Consider the following 6,580-nt stretch of genomic DNA (forward strand, 5'->3'; position numbering starts at 1 on the left):
ATCTATCCTAGACTTCTACATTCTGGGGGAGCTGCTTAAATTCTCTTCTTCTGTTTTAACAAACAGAAAATATTTTGTGTGTGGGTACACAGTGTTTTATTTAACAAATTAATGTTTGTAATTTAATTCCATAGTGTGTTGAATTAAAGAACATTTGGAAAAAGATTAGAGAGAAAAGGGGACTTCCCTAGTAGTCCAGTGGCTAAGACAGGGGGCTTCCAGGCAGGGGGCCCAGTTCGATCCCTGGTCGCCAAACTAGATCCCACATGCTGAAACTAAGAGTTTGTGAGCTGCAACTGAAGATCCCCCATCCTGCAAAGAAGATCAAAGATCCCATGTAAATCAACTAAACCCCAGTGCAGTCAAAAAATAAATATTTTTTTAAAAAATTAGAGGGAAAAGGGAAAATAAAGAGAGCTGTGAAAGAAAGTGTTAGTTGCTCGCCTGTGTCCAACACTTTGCGACTCCATGGACTATAGCCTGGCAGGCTCCTCTGTCCAGGGAACTCTCCAGGCAAGAATACTGGAGTGGGTTGCCATTCCCTTCTCCAGGGGAATCTTCCTGACCCAGGGATCAAACCCAGGTCTCCTGCATCACAGGCAGATTCTTTACCATCTGAGCCACCAGGGAAGCCCAAAGAGAGCTGGAAGAAAGGCAAAAGATAATAGAAATGGGAATTAAAAAGGGAAAGACAGAAAGAAACAGAGAAACTGGGTATCTCTCAAGAGAGTTCTCATTAGGTCTTTCCCCTGAGAGCCCAGGCCACAGGCTTCTGAGAACTTCTTTGTCGAGGTGGTGATCAGCTTGTCTGCCGTGCACTGTATCATCTAGGTTTCCACTGCTAGATGATAACCTAGCAATTAAATACTCTAGTAATGGTGACCTAGTGAAGAGTTTCCACTGACTTTATTGACCAGAGCAGCCACCCTAAGATAGAAAGATTTCCTCCGATTTCAGCAGTTGTGAAGAGAGCCCCAAGCCCAAGGGCTGGTTGGGTCTGAGGCCTCCTGCTCTTCTGTGAGCTTGTCTTCTCCTCCCCTCCCCATTCCCACTCTCTGAGGATTGAAAAAGCTTGAAGACACAGAACAAGGAAAAATAAACATCACAGAACATTTCAAGAAAATAAACAGATAAGTAACTTGGGGACTCAGAACAACTCACTCTGTTACAACTTCTGACCCAACATATATTCTTGGATTCTTCTCCCAAATTGACTGTAAAAATCCAAAGTTCTTGAAACAGGAGACACTAATCAGACAGATGAAAATGACATAGTGCAACCCTCCTGGCCTCCACCCAACACACATTCAGACCCACAGACTGGTATCTAACAGGAGCATCTCCACCCTCAACCTCAACATGGCTTTCAATTGTGCATTCTGCTCAGAAATACAGTAACACCTGATTTTTATGTAAGAAAAATGAATACATGTCTTCCAGTTACTGTATTCTGTAGTCAGAGTTAACAAGTGAAATCAAACAAGTTGTGTTTTCATAGGATTATCTGATATGACAGTTGCAAATACACTTTTAGCCTGTGTTGTCAGATTCATGACACACTCCAAAATAATGAGGCACAAGTGATTTGTGCAATGGCATAATATCAAACTTCTTCACTTCATAATTTATTAGCTATTTATCTGCAGGTATGTCTGAAAATCAGTGAAAACTTGGTTCTATTTTCAGCTGACCTCCAGAGATCCCATCTCCTCTAAAAGATCATCCCTGAAAAATGAGAAATTCTGCTGATTTCACCCAATCTACTCTCTTGATTCCCTGCATCACTGTGTTCAGTACATACCATCCATCATTCATGTATTTGATTTGTGTGAGACCCAAAGATTTCTGTCTTTATTTCCTATCAAAATATAAGCTCCTAAAAAGCAGGGCATTCTGTCCATTATAAAGAAACTGATAGTGATTTGCTTGAAAACTATGTGACAAAACAGTATTTGAAGATCACAACAGTAGCTTGAGAACCAACTGAAAGTCTTTCTTTATTCTCCTACTTTGGTTGATGATCCATCTACCATGTATTAAAACCTTGAACTAGAATTTTTGCACCTTCATCTTTATGCAGTTGTATACATGTTTCAGTGCCTCGTATGAGGCACAGTGCCTTGGTTGAAAAGCATTTGTTAAATAAATAAATGAGTAAATGAATATGAATTATTTATGGTTGATATATGTTTGTGTAACTATTATAGGGGTTGTTTTTCTCTGTGTGTGATTGCCCTTATTTATTATTTGGATAGACAAACTCATAGAGTGTGACATTATTACCCCAGTTTACAGATGAAGAAATAGGACCGGAAAGATTGAGAAACTTGCCCAAGTGGAAAAGCCATCTCTCAGATACCTGCCCTCTGATTTCAAACCTCCTTTTGCTCAAAACAACCACCTGCTTGAAACACCACAGGATCTGACCGTCCAGGTCTTCCTGAAGAGTCCCATTGCACTTGGAATCCACCTTCCAAAAGTGACCTTCAGGGACTCGTCTTCTTGCTTTGCTGTCCATGTATAGTGTGCCTGCTCTATGCTGCCTTCAGCCGCAATGAATCTAAGTTCTGATATCATGTAAGGATGGGAGATCTCACCTTCTGGAGCCAGCCACCTAGAAGTTAAGCATCATTTCCCACAATCCCCAATATTCTAGTTCAAATCCACCAACACCACCCCCGCCCACCACTTTGCCACTTTCTCTACTCTGTGCACACATGATGGGCATTTCCTCTTTGTGTGGAAAGGAAGTACTTGGGTAGACCAGAGGTAAGAAGTCATTGAGTTGATGGGAAAGAACTTATTTGCACTGAATGACTAAGAATCACTGCTCTTTCACAACTGGAAAGGATTGCTTATGTTTCTCACCAGACAGATTTATCAAACAACCTCAGTTATAAGATGAAATCTTCAAAAAAAAATTGTGTGTATAAAGTTATTTCCAACACTTACTCCAAAAAGAAATGTCAGAGTTATAAAAATTCCAAGATTTATTTAAAATTTTGATAACATTCTCTTCTTGAGTTAAGACTGCTTTATAGACATGAAAAAAACTCTAACATAAAGGATAGACTCACCAGGAAAAATGTCATTTGACAATAGCCCTAAGAAGTCAAATCACTGTGAAGAGATATAAGGACGTGGAAGTCACAAGTTCTACCCTCAAGAAGTCTGTGTAAAAAATAAAACATAACCCTCATTCCCTGAAATGGGTATAAACAAGGAAAATTAGAGCAGTGCCAAATTGAACACTATCACCCCAAGAAGAACCAGCTAAAAGTATCAGAATGATTGGGATTTGGTTTGAGTTAATCATGAAGTTTGGATAAGAGAGTTAAAGGTGAATTCACAGAACATTAGGACTGAAGAGAAGTGGCCAGAAAAATCAGTGAGATAAAAAAAAGAAGAGAGAGACTAAGCCCTCAAAAGGTTAACTGACTTGGTAGTTGACTTAAGTAATTAACTAGTTAACTGCAAAATTTTGAACGCACTGAAGGATTGATGCTTTTGATTTGTGATGCTGGAGAAGGCTCTTGAGAGACTCTTGGATTGCAAGGAGATCAAACCAGTAAATCCTAAAAGAAATCAACCCTGAACATTCATTGGAAGGACGATGCTGAAGCTGAAGCTCCAATACTTTGACCACCTGATTCAAAGAGCTAACTCACTGGGAAAGACTGATGCTGGGAAAGATTGAGGGCAAGAGGAGAAAGAGGCAGCGGAGGGTGAGATGGTTAGACAGCATCACCAACTCAATGGACATGAATCTGAGCAAACTCTGAGGGATAATGGAGGACAAAGAAGCCTGGAGTGCTTCAGTCAACGGGGTCACAAAAAGTCAAACGTGTACACCTATGGCTGAGTCATATTGTCGTTTGACAGAAAAACAAAATTCTGTAAAGCAATTATCCTTCAATTAAAAAATAGATTAATTTTTTTAAAGTCAGACACACTTAGTGACTGAACAACAGTAACATAGCTTAACTTCCAATGATTTAGTAGTTGCAATTGAGCCAACACTAGAAGTCAGTTTTGAGGCTCTCTGTCCATTTCTCCTTCCTCTACATTCTCAAGCAGACTTAGGCAAGGAGGCTTTGAAAGGTTGGCACATAGAGTGAGTGGAAAAGGACTCCAGGCTTCCCTGAGGTGGCAGGAAAGACTAGAGGGCCACCTGGGCCAGGCTGCTTTGTTAACTTCTGATCCAAAGGGCATGACTGATCCTCAGAGTTACTGGCTTAAATACCCACACGTTTTCTGATTGGTTAGCTTTCACTAGATGGGCTTGCATAGAGTTGAATCAGTTTGACTGAGGGTCCCAGTTGTGCTGCATTTTCTCAGAATCTTTCTCTTAATAAGAACCCACCTAATCAAACTATGGAAGAACCAGTCCTGAGTATTCATGACTTGACCTATAAGGCAAATCACTGCTTGGAGTCAATGTGTCCCTGAAAGATTAAGATATTTTTAAGGGACATTTATGGGGAATTCTTTTGAAAAGGAAGGGTCCATCTACCAAATAAAACATAAATTTGCCAAGTTGACTATGGGTATATTTTTTTAATCCTAAAGGGACATGAGCCTCTATTGGGGTTGACTGATTCTTAGTGGAACCAGACATTTTCTACAGAAGTAGCAAAACAATTCATAAAGCTCAAAATCAGAGCTTCTAGGGCTTCTTCCTTCCTTGGATTCACTAACACGTTGCAGAAGGAAGAGCCACAGAAATGTAAATGGAAGAGGGCTCCTGAACCTACTGGATTTGTATTTTTTTTCTCCTTAAAAAAAAAAAATTGAGTCAGTCAAGACAGATCACAATGAATTGAATATCAGAGAGGAAGTCTTAGCCCAGAGAAGGCTGGAACCTTCACTCGTGGACTGGTATGATATTCAATCCAAGCCATTATCCAGTATGAAATTATCTAAAATATTTGGTCTATGTCAATTTTTTTTTAATTTTTTTACTTTCAATTTTATTATTTTAAAATATTTATTTATTTATATGGCTGCATTGGGTGTTAGGTGAGACTCACAGGATTTTTTTTTTTTTTTTTACTTTCACTATGTAAACTCTTTTCATAGTTTTCCCTTTTAGCTGCCTGGTCTATGTCAATTTTTATAAGTGAAACCCTACTAAAGAGAATGTTTTTGAAATTTTATCCATTTCCATAACCCTAATACATCTATTATCTTCATTTCTCATGTCATATTACTTTCTAATATTTATCTATGTATTTAATTCATACTGACAGGAGTAATTCACACTATTACCATAATTTTGTGTACAACGTCTTTCATTTACTTTTATTTCCCAGCACTTCTGTTTTTTTCTCCTTTTTTATCTTTTAAATTATAAAAGCATGATAACATTTACAGAAGACTTGGAAAATACAGAAAAAGGTTACATATAGTTCTACTATATATTACAGTTATTTTTAAGGAGATAAATTAAGATTTTTAGTTGGAGTTTCAAGATCAAACTCTCAAAAATTAATAGAATGAATATACCAAAGAGTAGAAGGATATAGTAGACCTGAAAAGCACCGTGAACCAATTCAACATAATTAAGATTTGTACGATTTTCACCCAACAATAAGATACAAATTCTATTCAAGTTCCCATAGACTATAAACTAGGAGACACTGGAACATATCCAGGGACATAAAACAAGGTACAAAAATTTCATGATCTAAGTGTATTGAAATTGATACAGAGTCAGTTCTCTTATCACTGTGCAATTACATTAGAAATCATTATCAAAAGATATTTGAAAACAACCCGTATATTTTCAAGCCAGCCCTTCTGCTTTTGACTTAGATATTATCTTGATCATTCTGACAGATACACATCATTCTCTCTTATTGATAGTGTGTAATTTTACTCAGTCTTTTCTTTATTGTTGGAACCCACAACCTGTGGCCTTGACTCAGGGTAGTCAGCTATGCTGGCACACCACTCTCCTTGAAAATCTGACTCAGAGACCATCACTGTGAGAATCTGTCTGCTCTGGTTGGGGTATTTTGTCTCCAGGACAACAACCGGTCATGTCCTGACTTCAGCTGTTCTCTAATTGTTTCATATATGTTTATTTTGCTTCATTCAAATATTGCTAGCTTCTCAAGATCATGGGGCCAATTTTTTAGCCTCAAGGTTAATCAATAGCTAGTACTCATGAGCAGAAAAAATGTAAGTTATTATTGAACATTTTAGTGAACATTATTAGTGAACATTTTCTGAATGCCTAAAATCTGTCAAAGGCACATTTGCTAAGCAGGGCTACATCCTTTTTCTCATGTATTTACCACAACAATCCCATAAAGGAGGTATTACTAGTCCTAAATTACCAGAAAAAAAGGAGAATAAGACTCAAAGATTGATTTGACTTAGTCACTCAGTCATTTCCAACTCTTTGCCATCCCATGGACTGCAGCCCATCAGGCTCCTATGTCCATGGGGATTCTCCAGGCAAGAATACTGGAGTGGGTCTCCATTTCCTTCTCCAAGGGATCTTCCCAACCCAGGGATTGAACCCAAGTCTCCCTCATTGCAGGCAGATTCTTTACCGACTGGGCCACCAGGGAAA

Source organism: Oryx dammah, unplaced genomic scaffold (genome assembly GCF_014754425.2).
Source record: "Oryx dammah isolate SB20612 unplaced genomic scaffold, SCBI_Odam_1.1 HiC_scaffold_25, whole genome shotgun sequence".
In the NCBI taxonomy this organism is placed as follows: Eukaryota; Metazoa; Chordata; class Mammalia; order Artiodactyla; family Bovidae; genus Oryx; species Oryx dammah.